This window comes from Primulina huaijiensis, chromosome 14, assembly GCF_012295235.1.
Source record: "Primulina huaijiensis isolate GDHJ02 chromosome 14, ASM1229523v2, whole genome shotgun sequence".
NCBI lineage: Eukaryota > Viridiplantae > Streptophyta > Magnoliopsida > Lamiales > Gesneriaceae > Primulina > Primulina huaijiensis.
The window spans coordinates 9,002,278-9,014,781 of NC_133319.1; the positions used below are offsets into that span (position 1 = coordinate 9,002,278).

At 39.2% G+C, this 12,504-nt stretch overlaps 1 pseudogene; it reads left to right on the forward strand.

Moving 5' to 3' along the window:
• Nucleotides 1–830: 830 nt before the first annotated feature.
• On the forward strand, nt 831–9,959 carry LOC140957958 (uncharacterized; annotated as a pseudogene).
• Nucleotides 9,960–12,504: the final 2,545 nt, after the last annotated feature.

The following is a 12,504-nucleotide window of genomic DNA, read 5'->3' on the forward strand; positions in this document are numbered from 1 at the left end:
AAAGTTGCTTCTTCTTGTGTGATCTAAGTGAGTCGAATTTCAAGCGTCACAGGATTGATCTCTTAAGTTTGATACGTGGAAGCCACGAGACTTAAGCGCCCCTTGTGAATTCTCACTTAGAGTGAAAATATTTGAGTGGAGCGAATTTTCATTGGAGTGATTTGTGAGGTTTTGAGGTAAGGAAAAAAGACGAGTGCGAGTGAATTTCTTTGGAGTGATCGTGAGCATTTAGGTGAGGAACATATTGTTTTCTTGCAGGTACAAACTGAAATTAAATAGAGAGGGAGGTAGGAGATAGTTCGAACCCGGGGTTATCTAAAGTACAAATGGAGGCGTTATTTGGGCATTTTAGTAGGATGTTGAAGGTTGAGATGGAGCCATTACATGAGCGGTTGGATATGCTTGAGGTTAGTACGGGTGGAAAAAAATCAAATCCTAAAAATATAGGTAGAGAAGAAGAAGAGGAAGAGTTTGATTTTGGAGGAGAAGAGGAGAGCCAAAATGATAATTGGGGTAGAAATGGAAGAGGTAAATGAATTGGTAGAGGTAGAAGAGAAGCCGTTTGGGGTAGATATGATGGGAATAGGGAAGATGGTAATATGGGTAGTGTTAAGATGAAAATCCCTTCGTTCCATGGTAAATCTGATCCGGAGGCATATTTAGAGTGGGAAAAGAGGGGAGAGTTTGTGTTTGAGTGTCACCACTATTCCGAACAAAAGAAGGTGAGGTTGGCGGTGGTTGAATTTTTAGACTATGCTCTCATTTGGTGGGATCAATTAGTAACCACTAGGAAGAGGTACAATGAGAGGCACATAGAAACTTGGGATGAGATGAAGAGAGTGATGAGAAAAAGGTTTGTGCCCAACCACTACTATAGGGAGATGTTTAAGAGGCTATAAACTTTGAGGCAAGGGGTGAAGAGTGTAGAGGACTACTTTAAAGAGTTGGAAGTAGTCATGATTAGAGAAAACATCGAGGAGGATTGTGAGGCTACTATGGCTCGATTTTTGTGTGGTTTGAACAGGGAAATTCAAGACCAAGTAGAGCTCAGACACTACTTGGATCTAGACGAAATGGTGCAAATGGCCATAAAAGTGGAGCAACAACTCAAAAGGCGTGGAGTTGGCCGCACCAATCAAACCGGAGGTTCATCATCTTCATGGCGATCAAATGTGGTGAAGCGTGAGGAGAATAAGGTGGTGAGCAAGCCCAAATTTGAGACCAAACAAGAGGCACCTAAGCAAGGAGTGCAAGGTAAATCTGAAACTCCTTCTAATCGATCTAGAGATACTAAATGTTTTAGGTGTCAAGGGTTGGGTCATATTTCTAGTGAATGTCCTAATAAGAGGGTGATGATCTTGAATGACTATGGTGAGTATGAATCTCATAGTGAGGGTGATGATGATGATGAGATGCCTGCATTAGAGGATCCTGACGAGGGTTATGAGGCGGTTGTTGGAGAAGCACTAGTGACTAGGCGTATCATGAGTGCCCAAGTCAAGGAGGAGGAGACTAACCAAAGGGAAAACTTATTCCATACTAGATGTTTTGTAAATCAAAAGGTTTGCAATTTAATCATAGATGGGGGGAGTTGTACTAATGTGGCTAGTTGTGAGATGGTAGAGAAATTGGGTTTACCTACATTAAAGCACCCTCAACCATATAGGCTTCAATGGTTGAATGATTGTGCGGAAGTGAAGGTGACAAAACAAGTGCTAGTGCCTTTTTCTATTGGGAAGTATGTGGATGAGGTCTTGTGTGATGTGGTACCTATGCATGCTTGCCATATCTTGTTGGGTAGACCTTGGCAATATGATAGGCGAGTGACACATGATGGGTTCAAGAACAAGTACTCATTTGTGTTGAAAAAGGAGTCCATTGTTTTACTTCCTTTGTCCCCAAAGCAAGTGTTGGAGGACCAATTGAAAAAAAAGAGGAGAGATGAGGCCGAAAAAAAGAGTGAATTAAAAAGTGAGATGGCCTTTGAAGATAAAAATGAAATGGCTGAAAAAAAGAGTGACAAAAAAAGTGAGATAGCCATACAAAAGAAAAAGGAGAGGAAAGAAAATGAGGGAAAAGAAAATGAGAGGAAAGAGGCCAAAAAGAAAACATACATGGCCCAAAAAAGTGAGTTGAAGCAATTGATGCACACACGTGAACCACTTGTGTTGATTCTTTATAAAGAGATCCTCTTTAACACAAGTGATATAGCCGGGTCCCTTCCGAGCATTGTTGTTTCACTTTTGCAGGAATTTGATGATATATTTCCGGAGGAGCTACCTCAAGGGCTACCACCATTGAGGGGGATTGAGCACCAAATTGATTTGGTGCCCGGGAGTGCATTACCAAATCGTCCGGCTTATAGGAGCAATCCGGAGGAGGCTAAGGAGCTTCAACGACAGGTAAGTGAGTTGTTAGATATGGGTTTTGTGCGTGAGTCCATGTCCCCTTGTGCTGTGCCTGTTTTGTTAGTTCCTAAGAAAGATGGTTCATGGCGTATGTGTGTGGATTGTAGGGCAATCAATAACATCACCATTAAGTATAGGCATCCCATACCTAGACTAGATGATATGTTAGATGAATTGCATGGTGCTTGTATCTTTAGCAAAATTGATTTGAAAAGTGGTTATCACCAAATTAGGATGAGGGAAGGTGATGAGTGGAAAACTGCTTTTAAAACCAAGTACGGGTTGTATGAGTGGATGGTGATGCCATTTGGCTTAACTAACGCTCCTAGCACCTTTATGAGGTTAATGAACCATGTCTTGCGTGCATACATAGGGAAATTTGTTGTTGTTTACTTTGATGATATCCTAGTATATAGCAAAGACTTGGATGAGCATGTTGATCACTTGAAACTTGTGCTAATCACACTAAGGGCTGAAAATCTATATGCTAACCTAAAGAAATGTGATTTTTGTACAAGCAAACTTGTCTTCCTTGGTTTTGTGGTAAGCTCACAGGGGATACAAGTGGATGAGGACAAGGTAAGTGCTATTCGAGATTGGCCATCGCCTACTACTGTTGGTCAAGTCCGAAGTTTTCATGGACTTGCAAGCTTCTATAGGAGGTTTGTAAAGGATTTTAGCACATTGGCAGCACCCATGACAGCGGTGATCAAGAAGAACGTTCCATTCCATTGGGGCGAGGAGCAAGAGAAGTCTTTTAATACTATTAAGCAAAAATTAATTAATGCTCCTTTACTTGTTTTGCCTGACTTTGCTAATACGTTTGAAATTGAATGTGATGCTTCAGGCGTAGGTATCGGCGGAGTTTTGATGCAAGGGGGACGGCCCGTGGCGTACTTTAGCGAGAAACTCAATGGAGCCGCCCTGAACTATCCCACGTATGATAAGGAGTTCTACGCACTTGTGAGGACTCTAGAGACGTGGCAGCACTACTTGAGGCCTAAGGAGTTTGTGATTCATACGGATCATGAGTCTCTAAAGCACCTTAAGGGGCAACAAAAGCTGAACAAGCGGCATGCCAAGTGGGTGGCATTCATAGAGACATTCCCCTACATAATAAAGTACAAACAAGGTAAGGAAAATATAGTGGCCGACGCACTATCACGAAGGTACTTACTTTTCTCTACCTTGGAGTCTAAAATATTGGGGTTTGAGCATGTCAAGGAGTTGTATGTGCTAGATGACGATTTTAAGAATGAGTTTGAAACTTGTATGCATGGTCCACATGATAAATTCTATTTGCATAATGGTTTCTTGTTTAGAGAAGATAGGTTGTGCATCCCTAGATCATCCGTTCGTGAATTACTTGTTAGGGAGGCACATGGGGGTGGTTTGATGGGACACTTTGGTGTGGCAAAAACTTTAAGTGCATTGCATGAACATTTCTATTGGCCACACATGAAGCGTGATGTTGAGCGTGTTTGCGATAAGTGCATAACTTGTAGACAAGCTAAGTCTAGGACACAACCACATGGATTGTATACACCACTTCCTGTTCCTAGTGAGCCTTGGGTTGACATTTCTATGGACTTTGTTTTGGGGTTGCCTAGGACTAAGAAGGGGAGGGATTCAATATTTGTTGTTGTTGATAGATTCTCTAAGATGGCACATTTCATTGCTTGTCACAAAACTGATGATGCGTCTCACATTGCGGATTTGTTCTTTAGAGAAGTCGTTAGGTTGCATGGCATGCTTAGGACTATTGTTTCTGACCGTGATGTTAAATTCTCGAGTTACTTTTGGAAGACTTTATGGGCTAAACTTGGCACAAAATTGTTGTTTTCTACTACTTGTCATCCTCAAACGGATGGGCAAACTAAAGTTGTCAATAGGACATTAGGAACACTTTTGCGTGCTATTCTTAAAAAAAACTTGAAGAATTGGGAAAATTGTTTGCCATTTGTTGAGTTTGCTTATAATCGTTGCGTGCATTTTACTACGAACTATTCGCCATTTGAAATTGTTTATGGTTTTAACCCTTTGACTCCGTTAGATGTGATGTCTTCACCTGTGAGTGAAAGGTTAAAATGGATGGGAAAAAGAAGGCGGAATTTGTTAGGAGTTTGCATGAGAAGGTCAAAGCTAATATTGAAAAGAAGAATGAACGATACACTAAGCAAGCCAACAAGGGAAAGAAGAAGATGATATTTGAGAAAGGTGATTGGGTGTGGCTACACTTGAGGAAAGAAAGGTTACCCGAGAAGAGACGTTCTAAACTATTACCTAGGGGTGATGGACCATTCCAAGTACTTGAAAGGATCAATGACAATGCCTACAAACTCGATCTACCAGGTGAGTATCACGTGAGTTCTACTTTCAATGTTAGTGACTTGTCGTTTGATGTAGGTGACGAGCTGGATTTGAGGACAAATCCTTTTCAAGAAGGGGAGGATGATGCGAACACGGATGTGCACGTCCCAAGGAAAGCATGGGATCCCTTAGAGTTACCAGCGGGACCAATCACGAGAGGACGACTGAAGAAGTTTAAAGAAGCGTTACATGGGCTTATGAGAAAGGAAGAAGGACTTACAAGCAAGGTGCAAAGTGCTGAAGGGTTCATGATGCATGGGAATAAGTTTGGGAGCCAAAGGAATATTATTCAAGTGATAAATGAAGAGGAGCCCAGCAGCTTCGGCGCCCGAGCGGCCAGACATTACCGCCCGAGCGCCACACTTACTGTCCAAGGAGAGAATTTCCAGAACACTCGGTGCCCGAGCGGTCACATTCTACCGCCCGAGCGCGAATAGTCCAGAGCCTTCGGCGCTCGAGCGATCAAATTATACCGCCCGAGCGCGAGTCATATTCGGGAAATTATTTGTTTCTTTATTTAGAGTTTTAATTATCTTGGTAACACTATTTTGAGTATCTTTTTGATTTGTAGTCAATATATGGACAAATTTTGGGATTGTATAACATTAATTCAGATTATTATTGAGTTTATAAAACTTTTCTCTGAGAATTCTCTCAAAACAAGCTTAAGTTTTGTTTTAACTTTTGCGTCGTATCAAATCAAACTTATCAAAAGATTTATCTTTTGTGGCGTTTGTCAATCGAATATCACGAGAGTTGCCAAGGACGGGTTCTTTGGAGGTTCTCTTGTACGCGATTGTTCTTTCGTTGATTAGTTGCTGCTAGACCGCGTGATCTAGAGGCGATTATCACACCTATCAATTACTTGTTTCAAAGATCGGGACAAAAATCAAAGATCTCGTGGGCGGGATCGTATCATCGTAGGTGTTTGTTTGGATTATGGTTGGCCTAGGGCCCTTAGCCATGGTTCAAACCATACCTTAGGATGTTGGGAAGAGGATCTGGCCAGTGGTTCAAGCCCCAATGACCATTAGCCTTGTAATCGAAGCGAAGCAAGCACAGTTGCTGCTGCTGGAATTTTACAGCAACTTTGCCTTCGGTTCAGAGGTGTGTTTCGAGTTCTTGGTTGGCTTATAACCTATGGCCTTGGACTGGACAGTACCTTATTGAGTTAGGAAGGTCATGATTTTGGCCGTTTGTGATTTGGTAAAGTTTAGAGGTCGTACGAGAATTTACGGTACAATGTGCCAAAGTGACTCTCGAAAGAGCGTTTCATGTTTTGGCCTCCATTCACCAAAATTTCGACTTGTACAACTTTAGGAGCATTATTTCATCTTTTTAGGTGTAATTTAATCATGACTAAATGATGGTTTGGTGTTGGTTCGGGTTGACACGGAGTCATGGTTAAATACTAAGTCGTTGAGCGTAATTGTCTCGTTTTTGGGTTCAATTACGAAGTTTTGGTCAAGTTAAATCATTTGCATATTTTTCATGTTAGAATTAGGGCGGAGCGAGCCTGGGAATGATCCAACCCATTTGGTAAATTAATACAGGATGTTTAATTATGTTATTTAATTATATACGTGCATAAAAATATAAAATACTCATTTTTGAGATTTATGCGATATTGCTTGTGGCCACCTCACTATCATGGGATTTCAGCTTATCGTGGGATTATTACCTCACCCGGTGGTCACTTACCGGTTCATGTTCATTTATTGGTACGGATATCCAGTTCAAGGGCTGTGATGATCTCTACCGCCCAGTATACTGTGGTTTAGTCTGATCAGGAGATTCAGTTCAGTTCATGGGCCACTTGCGTAGAACATATTCTCAACAGAAAATTATTACATGCTATTTCATGACAGGGCTCTACGGAGCAAACATATCACTTACGATTATCAGTTCAGTTATGCACGTATTTATAATTATTCATTACACAATTTTCATGATACGCTTTATGACACGATATTTCCACGTTACATCTTACGACATGATATCTTTACATGTCATGAAATTTTATGATATATGTACTTGTTATTTACGATATAAGCATGCTGAGTCTTTAGACTCACTAGACTTGATTGTTGTAGGTAATGATGAGGTCGGGACCGAGGGCGGGGACCGTTGAGCCATCGTGGGTCGGCAGTAGTAGGAACCCGAGTACCTCATTTTCAGCACTTACCATTTTAATTCCAAACTCAGTTTTTATTTTGTTGAAATTATTTTAGTTGTTACTTTAAAACAAATATTTACTTCCGCTGCTACTTTAAACATTGGATCTTTTTATCATTATAATTTATGAATGAGGCATTTTATTTATTTAACGAGAAAATTTTAAATTTTTCCGCAAATTTTCAAGTACGAAGTACGGGCCTCTACAGTTTTGGCCCTTGGACAGTGGGTACATGGACCCCACAGGGACCTCTACACAGGGTCCGAGTCTTGCCAAGACAAATTTGTGATTTCCAGTGTGTACACGGACCTATACACGGAGGGGGGCACGGGGTCCGTGTCTATGACGTAGAAAACACATTTTTAAGAGTTTCTTAGTCAATAAGTTAGCCATTTCACTTTTCCTCTTGCAAGCTATTGACTTGGGGAGCTAGGGTTCTTCATTTCGTTTCATAATTCTTTTCTTTTCAAGGTTTGGATCTTCAAGTTGGAGGTGTGATCTTCATATCCTCAAGAGCAAGTAACCAAGGTAAGGAAACTTATCTTTTAAGTATTTGATTGGAGTGAAGGGAATGGTGGTTTAGGCTTGAATGATAGTTTATAGGTTGAAGATGTGAAGTTACGGTATAATCTTGATCTTGTGTTTTAGGATCAAATACCAAGAAGCTATTATAACAAGTTCTATTGGTTGTAAGTGTGCTTTTCCCTGAATGCATCTCATGGCCTATATATATGATGGATGATGTTGTTATTGTTCCTAGCTCCTTTAATCCATTGATTATATACTTGCTTTGTAATGGTTCATTGGTTGAAAGAGAAGGAAATGAATTTTGATGCCAATTGCTAAGAAAGGAGCTAGTTTTAGTTACATGCACACCACATGTTTGATAGAATGATTCAATGGTTCTTTTTATGGCTTGATAGTTATATGGTAGTGGTGGTGCTTCTAGCACTTTTAAACCCTCATAAAGGAAGTTGATCAACATTTAACATGTACAGTGACTGATTTTGACTGAAATGTACATGTATACCATCGACGGATGACTTATCAATTCCATACAAGGAAAATGAAAAAAATAGTTGATAGAATGCCATCTTATAATTGTTATCTATATATTCCATTGAACGATGGCATTTCCCATTGTTCAATTGTAATGATTCCTTTCTTTACACTATTGTATATGTAATTGTTATTGAAAGTTCCACTTACCGAGTTTTGTAAACTCATTCCAGTTATGTCATGTGATGTAGATAAAAAAGAATAGCGATAGAAGTGTCGAGGTATGGAAGGTGCATGTGCCAAAGCTTGGAGATTGATGTTTTGAGTATTGTACCTTAGTTCATGTTTTGAACAAGAAGATTTTGTCTTAACTTTTGTCAAACACTTGGTAATTATGGAGATGAGATCTATGTGTTTAGTGGAGGTTTTGAGAATATATGTGTATTTTGGAAAGATTGATTGTGGTAATTATTTATTTTGTTTGCTTGAGAATATTTGGTAAGTCTATATTTATGGGCAAACTTTGCCAAAATTTTATTAATTATTATTTTCTCCAAATCTTTTATATTTCTTCCGCATTATTGCATTTATAGTTTAATGTCATGAGGTAAGGGTGTTACATATAGTGGTATCAAAGCAACGTTTTTCGGACCAATGATTTGGCACATGTCTTCCTATGCTTGTGACACTTCGGTATGTATCTTTCTGCATCTCATTGATGTATTGGTATGATGATAAGCTTCACGTGTAAGATGTTTTGAAAACGATTTTAGATTGAGATGCAATGTAGGAAAATGTCACTAAAGAGAAAAGCTCCTGAAGTACCTCCTAGAAGAAGAGCCGAAGAAGACCGAGACAGTAATTCCTCTAATGTAGTTGATGAGTTTAGTAGGCTACTTCATGAGCAAGCTAAAGTGCATGGGGAACAAATCCAGCAACTTCTCCGATTGCAAACACCGGTTCGAGATAGCGGCCAAGACCGTGATCAACGAGTTCAAGAACGAGTTGTTGAGGGAGCTTATGATAAACTCAAGAAGATGAGTCCACCCGAATTTGTAGGGAGTCCGGACCCTTTGATTGCAATGGAGTGGGTGAAGGCGGTCGAGGCAACCCTTGATTACCTTAACTTTGATGGTAAAGATCGAATGAGTTGTGCTGTGTTTCTCTTAACCAAGACCGCGAGAATTTATTAGGAAGAAACCAAGGTAACGATTAATGTTCAAACATTGAAATGGAATGAGTTTAAAGATTTGTTCTATGATAAGTACTTTTCTAGCGATGTTAAAGCCCGCAAGGTGAAAAAACTCTTGGAGCTAAAGCAAGTGACAATGAGCATGAATGATTACATATTGAAGTTTGAAGAAGGTTGTCTTTTTGTTCCTTTCATTTCTAGCAACGACAAAGATAGAGCCGAGCATTTTATGCGGGGTTCGAGGGAAGAGATTCGAAGAGATGTTCGAATGTCGAAGGCTAATTATTACAAGGAGATTGTTGAGAAAGCATTGATGGCTGAATATGATGAGAAAGAGATTGATAAAGAAAGACAATTCATTAGGCAAAAATTTGTCCAAATGGGTCAAGCTTCAGTTCAAGGAGGAAAAAGAAAACACCAAGGGAAAGGAAAGGACGAATATCGCGGTAAAGCTCCTGCGGTGCCATCTGAATCAGATAAGCCTTTATGTCCTAAATTACATAAACCACATAAAGGAGAGTGCCTAGTTAGAAGCAACAAATGTTATAGATGTGGAGGTGTTGGGCACATTGCGATCAATTGCACTCAATCATCGGGCAAGGGCCGAGTTCAGAGGCGTATTTTATCTTTGACCAAGGAAGGAATTAATCCTGATTCGTCAATCATTTCAGGTACCATTCTTATTTCAGGCAAGGTAGCTACTACTCTTATTGATAATGGCGTCTCACATTCTTTTATATCTGAACAATTTATGCATTCTCTAGGTCTTGCTCCTATTGGTGAAATTGTCCACTTCTCTATTTTGCTTCCTTGAGAGAGTATATTCATTCTTCAAGTGTGATTCAAGCGTGCCCTGTTCAAGTAGATGAGGAATTGTTGATTGCTGATTTGATTGTCATTCCCATGATTGAGTTTGAAGTTATTTTTGGAATGTATTGGCTATCTACTTATCGAGCTGTGATAGATTGTGTAGCCAAGACAGTGCATTTTCCTTCAGGGCATGGTAATAGCAGGGTATTCACGGGGTCAGGTACTTCGCTTGGCCTTTCTTTTATTTCTTGCTTGCAAATGCAACGGATGTTGGTTAAGGGTTGTCATGGGTTTCTAGCATCGGTGGTTGATATAACTAGAGAAGGGAGTGGGAATGTGAGCGACATTGATATTGTGAGGGATTATCTTGATGTTTTTGCTGATGATGTGCCGGGATCACCACCGGATAGAGAGGTGGAATTTGTTATTGATATTGTACCAGGTACCGAACCGATTTCTAAAGCCCCTTATCGAATGGCCCCAACTGAAATGAAAGAGTTGAAGAGTCAATTGCAAGAGTTATTAGATAAGGGCTTTATTAGACCAAGTTCATCTCCATGGTGGGCACCAATATTATTTGTGAAGAAGAAAGATGGGTCTTTGAGACTGTGTATTGACTATCGAGAGATCAACAAAGTAACGATCAAGAACAAATATCCTCTACCCAGAATTTATGATATTTTTGATCAGTTGCAAGGTGCTACTGTATTTTTCAAGATTGATTTGCGGTCAGGGTACCATCAATTGAAAGTAAAAGAGTGTGACATACCTACGACTTTTCGAACCAGGTATGGTCACTACGAGTTTTTGGTTATGTCGTTTAGATTAACGAATGCTCTTTCTGTATTTATGGATCTTATGAATCGGGTTTTCAAGCCATATTTGGACAGTTTCGTTATTGTCTTCATTGATGATATTTTAATCTATTCAAAGACTCGAGATCTACATCAGGAGCATTTGAGGATCATGTTACAGCATTTGAGGGACATCCAGTTATATGCTAAATTCAAGAAGTTTGAATTTTGGCTGGAGCAAGTTGTATTTTTAGGTCATATCGTTTCCAAGGAAGGAATTGCTCTGGATCCGGCTAAGATTGAAGCAGTTAAGAAGTGGCCTATTCCTTTGACAGTTGCTGAGGTACGAAGTTTCCTTGGGTTGGCAGGGTACTATTGTAGTGCCCAAATTTTGTACACGTATACCCCATGTATTTATTTAATTATTAAATCATTTATTAAAATTTAAAATGAGTTTTAGCCATGCATAATTTATTTAAATGCATTACTTTAAATTAATTATGTTTATGTGATGCACGTTAAAATATTTTTCGAGTTTCATGTTTCAGGCGATTATTCGAGGCGGGATCGAGGAAAAGACCGGTGACGATTTTTTTTGCAAAATTTTAATGTGGTATTTTATTTTAAGTTAAGGTTGGGGCATATTAATTAATTTATTAAGTTTCAGTAATTTAAAGCCTAAATTATGTATTTAGTGAGTTTAGAATTTTTAAAACTTTTAAAGTTGGCTTTGTGCACTTTATTTTTGTTAAAAGGAGAATTTTACACAATTAGTGTATATTTTATTTCAAATAAAGGAATTGTTGAGTTAGTGCTTAATTTAAATTAATTAGTGGTTAAACTTTAATTAAGAAATTTTCACTCCCTAAATTTCTACCTAACTCACGCACACACCCTTTCTACACACACACACTCACGTCACACAGACACACACACAATTCTTTGCACTCCTATTTCAGAATTTTTTTGAGGTAAAAACTTAGGGTTCTTGAGAGCAAGAGCAGCCGCCCCTCCCTCTTCAATTTCCCAGCAAGTTTTTGTCACTTTTATTCAAGAAAAATCGAGCCACGTTCGTCCCGGATCAACCTCGCATCTTTCCCCGCGTCGGTATCGCCGTTTCGGTAAAGTTTATCATCATAAGGCACGTATATTCTTTCATTCCTCTATCGATCTCGTCATATTATGCGTTGTGTTGATATTTATGCGTAAAAATTCATGTGTGATGAGTAGAAGTTTGAGCAATCATGTTTAGATCAATTTTGAAACGATTTTGGATCACAAATTTACGTGTTTGCTGTCATTTTAAATACTGCGATTTTTTGGTCGTGATTCTGAGAAAACTTTTAACACAAAAATTGTAGAACTTTTTGATATATTCAATTTGATATAAGATTCGAAATTTTTGGACAAAAATTGAGTGAGATATGGAGCTTGTTGTGAGACTGCTCAAACTACGTTTTTCAAAAAAAAATTATGTATTGATGCGTTTTTGAAGTTTTATTGTTGTAGGCTTCGTTGGAGATCGACGGGCGATCGTTGCTGCGTTTAGGTATGCTTATTATGACGTTGAGTTGGCATTTGGGTTACCGGTTAGTGTCGATAGGCACTTGAATTCACTAGAAGTCGTAGGAAACAATTTGATGTCAATCTCCATGTTTTGAGTTGCATTGTGTCATAGGTTGAACGCCGTTGTTTCGAGGTGTTTGTACCAATGTCGTCAATGGAGTAGCATGCTAAGATGGGTCTCGGGGTGTC